General features: G+C 32.7%; 1 pseudogene; it reads right to left on the bottom strand.

Moving 5' to 3' along the window:
- Positions 1-695: 695 nt before the first annotated feature.
- LOC129314351 (phosphoenolpyruvate carboxylase 2-like) lies at positions 696-7,373 on the bottom strand (annotated as a pseudogene).
- Positions 7,374-13,992: the final 6,619 nt, after the last annotated feature.

Below are 13,992 nucleotides of genomic sequence, written 5' to 3' on the forward strand. Positions count from 1 at the left end.
ATATTTCGAATTTTAAAGTCAAAGTTTCTCAGCTCAAAATTATTATTTCGAATAAAAAACATGAAATTAGTTGATTGGTGATATGATAAAAGCATACAAGAATAAATAAGGGAGGATAAGCATTAAAATTTTGGGATGTTCTTAATATTTTATTCTTAATATTTTATTTTTGTCAAAATGTAATAACTAAACATTTTAGTAATTTTCATTTAATTTTTTAAAAATAAAAATATATACTCATTTTATTCTATATCTTATGTTTTTAAAAAAATCTCCAAATGATAAACAAAAAAAAATTGAATTTAATAATCTTGTGTAAATTTTCCTCAAGAGAGAATTTTCATAATCATTCCAATAAAACGATAGGGAAAAACTAACAACAAAAAAATATATTTTAGGTCATAAAATTGTTCAAGTAAATTTATTTTTAGCTAACAATTAATTTTAGAAAATTTGGACACAATTTTTTTCCAAAAAAATAAGTCACCTGATTTTCTTAAATTGTATTAATAGTTGACTAGCTTCTACATTTAGGACCAAAAAGAATATAATAATAATAATTTAAATAATGTCAAATATTAAAAAGTTCTACTTTGGTTTTGAAGTGGTATCGTGTAAGACGTCGTTTAGTAGTAGTTAACCAGTTTACGACATGTTCAGTAAAAGCATTCAATATGTGCCATGCCATCATAAAGTTCACAAAACAAAGTATCATCATATCACGGAGATCATAGACAACAAGAACATTATATATATATATATATATATATATCATATCACGGAGATCATAGACAACAACATTATATATATATATATATATATAGCTGCAGCCGAAACATAAAAATCAAAGGAAATGTTTAACCAGTGTTTTGCATGCCAGCAGCAATACCCTTCATGGTCAAAATAAGAGTGTCCTCCAGACCAGGGGCATAGTCGCTTGTGGGGTTAAGCTTACAAGCTCTGCTGCTGGTTTGGTTGATTCCACGTGATCCTTCGACAAATGTGGCCTCAGCTTCACATGGTAGTCTGGATCACGGATTCGCTTCAGAGTGTAGGCTTGCAAGACATTGAGAGTCGTCGTGTATGAATCGCGAAGTCGGAGTCTTTGCTTTAAGTATGGGTCTCCCTCAAGAACATGTCTGTGCCCAGCAATCTTCAGGCAGCATAGAAAAGGAAACAACATGAAGCATCATGTGAATGCACGTAAACGAGGTGACAAACTTCAACTAGGCTAGGTGTAAAAGTACTGATTATGAGATCCTAATTTAGAAATTAAAAGAAAAGAACTATTAAACAGTAAAGAATTTGACCAGCATCATTGAGTTTTAAGACGTGCCTCATCCTTGCTTGGTTTAGATTGAGAGAAAATTTGAAAGAAAATAGGAAAGAGAGAAAACTAGGAGAAGAAATTTCCAGGATTTTCCATCCCTAGTGTTCCTTCCCCACTATTTTTCTCCCCATCCAAATAAAGGGTTAAGGAAAAAGTTTAAAATGTTTAACTCCAAAAACAGAGGCATTAAGGAGAAAACGGTCTGAAGTAAATACTATCAATGTCTATAATCGATCACTGCCAAGCTTTCAGCATATAGGCATGAAGTTATGATATAATAGCGGCTGAACTACAGAAAAGGAACTTAATCAGCAGCAGCAGCAGCAAATATAAGAACTCAAAGGAAAGTTAGTAGCATAAAATAAGTTCACCTGGAGAAGAAGGCTTTTTGTTTCTTCATATTTAGATCTTAAGCGCTCTCCAAATGGCCGTAGCTCTCCAGACACTAGAAGTTTGTCATATAAAGAAGCAATTCCTGGGTCTCCCTTGGCAAACACCATCTCAATCAAATCAAGAGTTACTCTGAAGAAAGGCCACTGATTATACATATCTCGAAGCATTTGGAGATACTTGGGGTCCCCCTCAATCACATGCTTAAATGCTGACCCAAAGCCAAGCCACACTGGTAGGTGAAACCTTGTTTGGGTCCAAGCAAAGATCCAAGGAATAGCCCGAAGTGATTCGATGCCTCCACTTGGCTTTCTTTTTGAGGGACGGCTGCCAATGTTCATACGTCCATACTCCAGCTCAGGTGTTGCCTGCAGGAGCAATGAGAACTAGTGAGGAGAAGAAAGAAATTGCAGGATCCTCAAAGTGAATGGAAAAGAAAAAAAAAAGAAGGGGAAAGAAGATAATTTTCTAAGCAAAATATTTTGAAAATAATTTGGGAAGAAACCAGATGGTAGCTTATGTACTCATTATGGAAAACTGTGAGCATAAAATAAGACTTTGTCATAAAACATCATTGATGAAATTGGAATATTCATCTTAACTATACCCTTGTTTTGGAAGAGTTCACTTGCATTGGGAGATTTTCAAGAAGCATCTTTCTGAGGCTAATACAAGATAGAAGGAGACCAATACTTACACATCGGAAGTATTCAACAAAACGGGGTTCCTGGAAAACAACAGAGCGATACTCCTTTGTTGCAGTAACTGCCATCTCATTCATGAGAGCTCGCCATTCTGGTTTTGGGGACACTGGAGGATGCATTCCATGCTCTAACGTTGCGGCAGTGAAACGCTCAAGTGTTCTGAAGCACAAGTGTTCTTCCCCAAACGACTGCTCAATCACTTCACCTTGAACCGTTACACGAAGTGACCCATGAATGGTCTCTGGTGGCTGAGATAGTATTGCAAGATGAGTGGGACCTCCTCCTCTTCCAACAGTCCCCCCTCTGCCATGGAACATCGTGAGCTTAATGCCAAACTCCTTTGCCACCTTTATGAGCTCTTCTTGTGCCTTGTACAGTGCCCAAGCTGCAGAAAGGCGGCCAGCATCCTTTCCTGAGTCTGAGTATCCAATCATAACTTCTTGCTTCCCATTTATGCGGTTTCTGTACCAATCTACAGAGAACAGACGAGCTACTGCGGCAGGAGCAGCCTCAAGGTCAGCAAGCTTTTCAAACAAGGGGACAACCCTTAGTGGCTTTTTCACATGACATTCACGCTGTAAAAGCTCTACAGCAAGCACATCAGATGGAGATGTTGCCATTGAGATGATGTAGGCACCAAAATTGTCTGGTGGAAGTTCCGAAATGACATGGAAGGTTTCTAACACATCAGAAATTTCTTCAGTTTTAGGAAGATCAGGGCCAAAAAGAGGACGCTTTCCACTGAGCTCAGACAAGAGCCATTCCTGCCGGCATTTCTCAGACCATTCTCGATAAGAACCAATACCCAAGTGCTTTGTAATTGCATCCATAACATCAGTGTGCCTGTCTGATTCTTGACGAATGTCAAGTCTTACAAGTGAAAGTCCAAAAGTTGAAACTTGCCGTAAGAAATCAAGGAGGGTTCCATCAGCTATTGACCGGTCCCCACATGCACAGAGTGACCTGTAGCAGAGTTCAAGAGGCTCCAGGAACTACAAGGAAAAAAAAAATGGTTGGGTGGGGGGGAAGGAGGTAAAAGTTCAATGCCATGCATCAAGTATTTCCTTTGCAAAGCTAAAAGTTCAATGTAATCTGAACATAATCAGGTTTAAGGCAGCCAGTATCTTATCTCAAGTCTCAGTATCCACAGATTCTTATGAGATTAACATTTTAGACATTAAGGGGCAAAACTACCAGTCTACCACTATAACATGACAAGACGGTTAGTGAAATTATCATATCATGCCATGGATCAAGTGTTTCTAAGGCTAAAAGTTCAATATAATCTAAACATAATCAGGTTTAAGGCAGCCAGTATCTCATCTCAAGTCTTAGTATCCACTATCCACTGATTCTTATGATATTAACATTTAAGACACTAAGGAGCAAAACTATTGTATTCCTACAAGTTCTATTGTTTGCTGAACCCTACAGTCAAAGTTTTAGCATACGACCTAGGTATTAGATGTGTTCCAAATGAAAGCGAAGAAAAATAAAGAGAGAAGCATATATTGTAGTTCTCAACCCTTGTCTTTATCCTTTCACAGAGTTTATTAGGTCATAGTAAGAACACTACCTGCTCCACATTTGTGAAGGTCGTCTCCTCAGGGATGTCAGAGGTCCCATTAGCTAATATTTGACGAGCATGTTCACGACTATTATACAGTTTGTCTCTCACATCACCAAGAATAACACGATATGGCTCATTAGGAGGAATCTGTTTCCAAAACTCTGCATCAATCAAGCATCAATCACTATGACATTCAAGGCCAATAAGAACTAGTTATCAAAATATTCAACAGCATCAAATATCTGATGATCATAATTTAACCAATATCAAATATAAAAAGGTTCATCTTTGGTTTGGAATTGGTATTTTGAGATCTTGTTCAGTTTCAATAGTCGACGACGACGATGACAACAACAACAATAATAATATCAGAGGTACTAACCAATATAATGTTTTATACCTCTCTTTGTTGAAACAACAATAACAACAACAATAATAATATCAGAGGTACTAACCAATATAATGTTTTATATCTCTCTTTGTTGAACTATGGAGTTGATCAGCACAAGCACGGAGCTCATCATTGCAGCGCCACATTGACAACTATCAAACAGAAAAAGGTGTTAGAACTAAGCAAGTTGTATGATGAGGGCAATGGCCTTGATGCTAAACACAGGAAAAATTGAAGGTAGTGACGAGCCTATATTATACCTCAAACATAAGATCTTCTATCTGAGAGAAGTACAAATTAGCAGCCATCATTCTAGCCAGTAAGCAAACATCTCTAGTAACTTCTGGGGTTACTCTGGGATTTCCTGCAACAAACATGGCACATATTGTAAGGAAGCAAAGAACTGTATAGTCCAAGATTACAAGCAACACTTCAAACAGTATGCACGAGAGAGTGACGGTGAGCGTCCATTGAAGAAGAATCAAGGACCAGGTGAACAGATATCTTAGAATTTATGCCACATGAATCCATAGAAAAATAAAAGGCAAGGAAATTCAATGATGTGAACATTACTTTATGAGGAAAGGTTTGGTAAGTAAAATCAGAAACAAATATGCATATTAATCAATTGCCTGAGGAAAAGAAAGATACCATCACGATCCCCTCCCATCCAAGAAGAGAATTGAATAACGGGGGCATTATATGGCACACGTTCATTTATTCCAATGTTCTTCAGAGCTGTGTCAACCCGGCGCAAAAACTTAGGTACGCCTTTCCAGATTGTTTCATGAAAGTAGCTCATCCCTGCCCTCATCTCATCTTGAGGGGTTGGAGGACTCCTTTTAATTTCATCTGTACGAAAAGCAGCTTGAATCTACAGATTAAGGAAACATCATTAGAGTCCTGGCTTTACCACTGCCATTTCTATCTACAATAATGTTAATAAGAATCTTACTAAACTGACACTAAAAAGGAAGTTCAAAGGAGAACAGACAAATTAACACAGCTAAAGCCAACATCATTGACAATTTTCATTATAGATCACAGATCACTTGAGTGAAATAGCACTAAACTTGGAGAATCATCCGGTCATAATTAATTTATATTTTATAGTGTATTTATGGAACAGCAGAGTTACATTTAATATTCACCAATTACTCACCTCTCTCTGTAAAGCCTCATCAAGTTCCTGCTTATCATCAGGTGTTATATCTTTAGCGTATAACTGGGTTAAGCAATTCCTTATCCTGAAAAAGGGAAAAATCTTTGTCAACAGAATTTTTTTTTTCAAAAAAGAAAAAAAAAATGCTCTGATGCTAGAAAGCATAGGCACTGCAGCCATGAGGCAAAACTGGCACGAATAGAGCAGAATGACAACATTTCAAGCATATACATGAACATTGATGTGCTCCAACATGTCCAATACAAGAGTCCAACACAGACATGGCTCTATCTTAAAGTATCCATGCATTATACATCTTCAATACCAGAACTAGGAGTAGTAGGCTATATCACTAGATGTTAAAGTTTATACTGCAGCTAATTGATAACGTAAGAAATGAACTAACCTAGCATGCTTTTGCAGCAAAGATCTACGGACAGATTGAGTAGGATGAGCAGTCAGGACCAAATCTACAGTTTGGTTCTTCAAAGCATCAAACACTTCCTGCGGGGTCTTCTTCAATTGATTCACAAGCCTCTTGAAGGTCTCTTCAAGGTCAGATTCAGTGATGGCCAAGTTCTCGTCAGCAAAATCACCCTTCTTTAATAACTTGGTCCTTCTTCGGTAGGCTATCTGGACTTCCTCTGCCAAGTTGGCCAAATTCAGCATGTGAGAAAATGATTTGGCAACCACGATAGAATCCCCAGCATCAAGACCAGTCAGCTTATTCCCAAGCTCCTCCAACTTCTCAGGGTCATGCTTCCCTTCATAAACAGCTGACAGCTCATAGCAATCTTGAACCTAACAACATCACAGCACTAATTCAGTAAGTCCAAAAAAAAAGAAAAGACTCTAGAAACAAAAGTTTGCGTGGACAGGGGAATGACCGATGTATTATGATTGAAAGTTAAAATTTAAAATTTATGTATGACAACAAAAGAAAAACATCGACAAACCCATTCCAATTAACACAATCGCTCAAACCACGAAAGATCAAGATGAAATTCATAAAACGCAAAAAAATTCTTGAATTCGTTGGGGATCATTAACGTGGGCTTCCAAAATCTTGTGCATAGCAAAACCTTGATCAAAACCGATAAATAGAAAACCTTGTGTATCACAAATTTACAACATTAATCAAAATGAGGGAATAAGCCTTACGCGGTAATCATGTTCAAAGAACTTCTTGACAAAGTATACAGGCTTTAAGAACAAAGTTAAAAGTCCGTCACAAATGTCATCTTTCCTTGGCCCAAAAAACCAAATAGAAAAGGGGGCAAAAATCGCAGTACCGTTTCTCTGATGTCTCCACCATGCAAATCGTGAAGAATGTCAAGGAATCGGTCCATCAACAGAGCATCGTACTCGACTAGCTTATCATCCTCAGACACCTTTCCCGGCGCTAGTAACCTCAGCTGAGCATCAATGGAACCCATCTTCTCGATGTCCCGAGTCGTCATCTCTCTCTATCTCCCACTCACTCTGAACTTATGTGGAACTCTCTATCTAACCCAGTCAAATTCAGTCAAGAAGGCCAAGTAATTAGGTAATGCTTGAAATTTAGCACCGAAAAACACTATAACGGTATGTTGATGCACTGAGCTCAGTGAATGGGGAAATAAAATTAAGCGGGGGAAGATGTTACAAAGCTAGAGACAGAAAGAGACAAAGGCCAAATTCCCGGAAGACCCAGATTATGATGATCCCGTGGGTTTGAAGCTAATAGGTTCCCGAACAAACTACTGTCGCCCTCCACCGGAAAAGCACAGTGAAAGGTGAAGAGCTTCACTGGGTGCCCCTGATCACGGAGAGAAACAACAATGTGAAGCACAACGGATTCATGGAAAGGCTTCCAATTTATAGAACTAGCCTCCGACTGTCACCCTCAACGAATGCCGAAAGATAAGAAATAAAATTATTTGAATGTAAAAAATAAAAAAAATTAATTGTTCGCAAGAAAACATAAATAAATAATTTAAATAATATTGACAAATTGTAAATGAACAATAAAATAACAGCGCATGTCCATTTTAACTACCGAAACGCATTTATCACTCGCAGGAAAAAGTTTTGCAGATCATACTAATATTAATAAATACTAGAAAAATAGTAAAGCAGTCATATTTATCTCTTTTATTTTTATATTTTATATTTTAAATTTGATTGCACAGAAAAATATCAATAGGATTAAAAAGCAAAATAGAAACTTCCAGAAAGAAGGGAATCTTTTTTTTTTTTTAATCAAAAGACGGGATTTCTATGAAGTTGGGAATCTGAAAGCATTTCACGTATATTTTTTATCTAAAAAGTTAAACATGCGTTATATTAAATCATAAACAAATGGTCTTATTGTAGAAAAATAAATAAATGTATGGTCTTATTATGGGTTAATTAAAAATATAATATCAATATACAAGTAGTTACCTTTTTTGCTATTCAAAATTATTTGGTTCAAATATTTAAATTTTTTATAATTTTCATTAAAAATGTAAGACATTTTTAATTAAATTTTACTCTTCAATAAAATATGTCTCCCGTTTCTATTTGTAAGAGAAAAATAATATTACACAATTTAAAAAAATAATTAATAATATAAATTGTGTCTAAAAATAAAAAATTAGACTACAATACCTTTGATTAATTGTGTTAATCAAGTCTTTATGCATTGTTTCTTATAATTATGAATGATAAAATTATGAAAGATAATTTAAAAAATTTACAATAAATGTCTATTGAAAAATATGATTTTGTTTATATGTAAAAATAAACTAAAAGTGATAATTTTTTTTATAAATAAAATCAGATGGAGTAGTTATTTATCTTCAAACTAACGCTATTTTTTATATTTTTTCTTATTTAATAAGAGTACTTCCCTTTAAAGTAAATATAAATAATTTATTCAATAAAGATACTTTTAAAAAAATAATAATTATACTTTAAAAAATTAAAAATATTTTATATTTTTTAACATTCAATCCTTTAAAAAATAATTTGCATTTTTAAACGGGGAGTATTTGTTTGCAAACTCCTACTTGATTCTTTTTAATTATTAATTGATTTGATATGTATATTATACTATATAAATTTTGAATTTTTAAATTGATATTAATTGTTAGTGGTTAATATTAATTGTTAAAGCATTATTCTTTGCCTGGATATGCTTTCCATTTTTTTGTTACTCATTAGTATCTTAATAAAGATAATTCTATTTGAGCACTCTAAATATGCCTACCATTTATATGTTTAAGCATTGTTTTTTTTTTTTTACCTGAATTTAAGCATTGTTGAATGCGGTTTTTTTTTTTTTTTGGCTACTGAGTTTCACTGAATAGGCTTTTTTGTTTCCCCGGGTCAGAGTGTTTTATTCAATGGGTTAGACTTTCGGCTTTGACGATAAATGTATCGCTTATTACGGTGCACTTCTTGGTTGCAAAGTCATGCTTTTGGAAGATAAGCTAAATACGTTTAAAATAGGGTAAAAGTATAAATTTGACCCTAATTATTTTTTCAGGAGCATTAAATAATCTATATGATAAGATAATATAAAATAAATTATTAACTTTAAAAAATGAAACATGCAACGGCCTCTGTTAATTTTTATTTGACAAACGTAAATTTTTCACATGAGACTCACAATTTTTGATTAAAAATGACACATAGCATCCCGCCTCAATAAATAAAAGTATAAATCTAATTATGAATTATTTTTTTAAAAATATTGGATAGCCTTATTACATAAAAAAACAGACCATCCAATGTATTTTCATTAATTTTAGCCAAATGTCATTATTTTCAGACTTTTTGAACCCACAATAAGTCAGTCTATCTAATTTTTTTACCTTTATTTTTAACCTTAGCTCAAAGAGAAAGGATTTAAAAAGTTTTTATTTAAAAGTATTTACGAAAACAATACCAATAACGTAGAGAAAGAGAATAAGATTTTGTTTATCCTTTAAAATAAAACAAATAATTCATATAATTTTTTTCAATTACTCAAAGAGACGAATGCATGGGTTAAGTAGTTGAATTGGTCTTCGGACATGACCTTGAAATTAAGCTTAACTATTTTTGGAAGATAATTTTTTGACGCAATTTATAATTTTTGCATGAAATCTATTTATTCTCAGGGTGTAAAATTGAGGAATCGCTTCGTGTGATATAGCTTCTCCTTGTTTTAAAAAAAAAAAATTTGCCCAGCGATTATAGCTAGTTATTATAAGAAGAAAAGCCGCCTTTTTATCAAATCTATCTGGCTATTTATTTCTTAAATTTGATCTTTCCTTTCCCGATCACATTTTCATCAATACGGAATTAGATCCAATATTTAGAGTGTGTTTGGTTTTTCACCATTTAGCATTTTAAATCTACCTTTTAACATTTCAAGTGTTAAATGTTGTTTAGATTTTTTTTTTTCATGTGAACAAAATAACTTTTTGAAAGTGGGTTAAAATGTGGTTGAAACATGGATTTTGTAACATCCTAAATTTTAGATAAAAAAAATTATGAAATTTAAGTTTTTTTTTAAAATGATGATAATAATAGGAATTTATATTATTTGAGGTTATTTTAATAATATGGGTAGGCATTTAATTATGAATTTAAAAACTTAAGTTTAAAATTATATAAGAAATATTTTGTTAAGATATAATTTTAAGATTTAAAAAAAATTATGTGTGTGTGAGAGTTTAAAAAAAAAAAAGAAAAGAAAGTAAAAAAAAAACGGGGAGGGGGTTTAGTCCAACATCGGTTAGATGTGGGAATGAAAGGCACCTCCGTATGAAAAGAGGAGGTGCATTGTGGAGGAAGTATAAGGAATTATTTATTGCAATTTGTAAAAATTGCAACTAAGAGCCCAAGATGCAATTTGTGAAAATTGCAAGTAATGGCCCAAAGGTTTGAATAATTAAATTCAAACCTATAATTTTTTTTAATATAATTTTGGGACCCACAATCCTATTTTTATATTATTTTTCTCTCTTCCTCTCACGTTGCTCGGCGTCTTCTTGCAAGGGGGGATTATTTTCTTTTTCTTCAGGTATGTTCTAACTTTCCTGTTTAGATTAGCATTTAAAAAATTTATTTAATTACAAAATTAATTTTATAGTTATTTTCTAAATAATATTAGCTTTTTAGTGATATGATTATTTTGTAGGATAGAGTAAATATTCTGATTAGGATTTTTTTTCTATAGGATAGTTAATCTGATTATATGATGGATTAAAAATATAGGTTAAAACTCTTAGGGATATAATAAATATTATAGAATACTTTCTTGAGTTTGAAACTCATGTTTAAGAATTTTTGAGTTAAAATCTAGATCTATATGGTTGAATTTATGTGGAATTTGAGATGTAGGGATGAACTTCTGATTATTAAATATTTATTTAAGTATGAATAGGTATTTTTGAGGTTATAGAAAGGTGATTTGAGACTTCAGGATAATTTTAAAATTTTTAATTTATTTTTGGATGATTTTTAGAATATAGAAGGATGAAATTGTGATACTAGAAGTGATTTGAGGATAAAAAAATAGTTTATTAGGGTACGAGAATTTTAAAAAAGAATTTGCAAAGTTAAATGAGGCATAAATCTTAAATTAGTGTTAATATGAATTATAGATCTAAGACTTTCTAACTCTTTAAATTAGAGTTATTTATTTTAATGTAAAATTAATATATAGTATTATGAAATAACTATGTAGATTGTGTTGACAAAGATAGTAGTGAAAGAGGAGTTGTGAAGGGGAACTTGTTATTCAAGACACAAGGTAACCATTATTAATGTGTTGTGATGAGTGTGTTGTGAATGGTTATGTGTTGTTTGTTGTTGAAAAAATATGAATTATTGAAAATAAATACTGTATATACTTGTTTGAAATTATTGCCAAGTGGTAGAGGAATGTGTAACATCCCAATATAAATTTTAATAGTTAATTTGGGTTAATAGAAAATTAAAAAAATAATAATTTAAAAAAAATAAAAAAAATAATAATAAAATAATATTATTAAATTATTATTATAATAAAAAAAGGTGTAAAAACAAAAGAAAGGAAGGAAGAAGAAGAAAAAAACGAATTTGCTTCGTCCGCCGCCTCAACAGTAACAGTAATAAAATAATAAAAAAAAGAAGAAGAAGAAGAAGAGAGAAAATAATTAAAAAAAATGTGGGACCCACTGAATTTTTATAAAAACTCACCTGTTCCTTCATTTCTTCATTCCTTCTTTCGTGCGTGAGCTTCGGCAGAGAGAGCATCTGTGAGCCAAATTCACCGGTGCAGGGTTTAAGGTAAGAGTTTTTAATAGGATATTTAGGATGTGATTTTAAGCTTTTCAAGACTAAGTAAGTGTTCTAAAAATTTTTCTTAGTCATCCTTTTTCTTTTGTTTCTGAGTTTGTAGTGGTAGAAAATTTAAGATCTGGAAGAGGGATGAATTTATGTTGAATAAATATGGTTTTTGAGGTTGTTAGTAGTATAATAAATATTCTAGAGTATAAATTTATTGGTGATCTTTGAATTTGTGGCTTATGGATCAAATTCTAAACTAGATCTGAAAATATATGTTGATTTATTGAGGTTTAGATGATTATTTGGGATGAGAAATGAATTATTATGGTTATAGGATTATGATTCTAAGCTAGAGACTTAATTTTTAATTTTTGAGTATTTTAGGTACGAATTTATGAAATAAAAGAAAATTTTGATAATAGAAATTAGTTAGAAGTTGATTTTTAGATTATTAATGTTTGTTGATAATTAAAAGAGGAGTTAAAAATTATACTTAATAGTATTAACTATAGATTTGTATTAAGATTGAGATTAGGAATATGTTATATTTTAATTCTATTATTAGAATTATTTTATTAGTTTCAAAAATTGAAACTAATATTTATAAATAATATGTTATTTGTAGATTGTATTACTGGTGAAGATTGTGGTGAGAGAGAAATTTTAAGGAATAATTTATTGAAAAAGCCACAAGGTAACCATGCTTTTAATTTGTGATTAGTGTTACTTCATGTTAATTGGGTGATTATTGAGAAAATTATGAATTTTGTAATATTGTATAATTGTGCAATATTATTATGAATTTGTTTGATTATTGTGGGAGGTGTTGGGAGACTTGCTATTGTTGTTGTATTTATGTGCCACGTGGTACGCCCCTATTGGAGCTCAATAGGTGGCTTGTAAGGGCTCGGGCTAATCTACCTTTGGCCGGGTAATTTAGCACCGAGTGAGGGCTACGGCTCGAGGTTAATGGAGGGATATAAGGATGGTTGTTTGTGTTTATTATAATATTCCTTATATTGTTGGAATTATATTATTTTTAATTCTCACTTAGTAAGCACACACTTAACTGTTTGTATACACTATCATAAATTGGCTTTGGTTACTGGGACTTTTGAGTCTCATTATGTGGTTAACAATTTTCAGGAGAAGAGCCACGAGTGACACGTGGAGGAGTCCCAGAGGCTTAGTGGTATAGATCCACTGTCTCTTTTGAGTATTTAATTTATGATTTATAATGTATTATATTGCCAATATTAGGGCTTTTTGTTTATTGTCAATTATATGAATATATAAATGTAATCATGCCTTTCAAACTATTTCTATTTTTATTACAATTTGGATGACTGTAATTTTAATATTTGGTTTACTTTGGATTGGTTAAAATGGCATGATTATAAGGCCAAATAACTGGCTTGTGTTGAAAATTTATTAAATTGCTTATTTTACTTGTTGGGAGTATAAGGATGGACAAATGTGATTTAGTTTACTTGTTGGGAGTATAAGGATGGACAAATGTGATTTAGCCTAATGGCATGTGGGAGGTAAAAATTTATCTGAAATGTTAATTATAAAATATTTTATATTGAAATTATTGATATAAAAATGTGTTGGGTGGCTGTAACCCAACTATGGTTGAGTTAAATTATTTAAAAAAAAAAATTTTGGTGTGTTACAGAATGGGTGAAGAGACTCGAATCCATCTTTCGAGTAGTCACATGCACCAGCAATCAAAAAGTACAAGTAGCATTAGTACTCCTAATGAAAGGAGCAAGAGATTGGTGGGAGACAGCAGGGCCCAGGGATGATTCTACATTCACCTGGGAGGAATTCAAGGAAAAATTATTCAGGCATTACTTTCCATCAGAGTTAAGGTCTGAGAAGGAAGCGGAGTTCCATGCCTTTAAGCAAGGGAACCTCGATGAGGACACATTCATTGCTAAGTTTCAGGAGTTATCTAAATACTCCACGTACCTGCAGTATAGAGATGATTCTGAATGGAAGGCCAAGCGCTTATTGGAGAAGGCTAAACCAGAATTGAGGGAGCAATTGGCTCATCTAGATATCCGAGATTATGACGACATGTGCATAAAACTACAAGTAGTAGCTCGCAGTAAGAAGGAGGTCAGAGAGAGAAGAGGGTTATTCATATAGTAGACC

Source organism: Prosopis cineraria, unplaced genomic scaffold, assembly GCF_029017545.1.
Source record: "Prosopis cineraria cultivar Desert tree isolate PC_DT_omini unplaced genomic scaffold, ASM2901754v1 PC6, whole genome shotgun sequence".
In the NCBI taxonomy this organism is placed as follows: Eukaryota; Viridiplantae; Streptophyta; class Magnoliopsida; order Fabales; family Fabaceae; genus Prosopis; species Prosopis cineraria.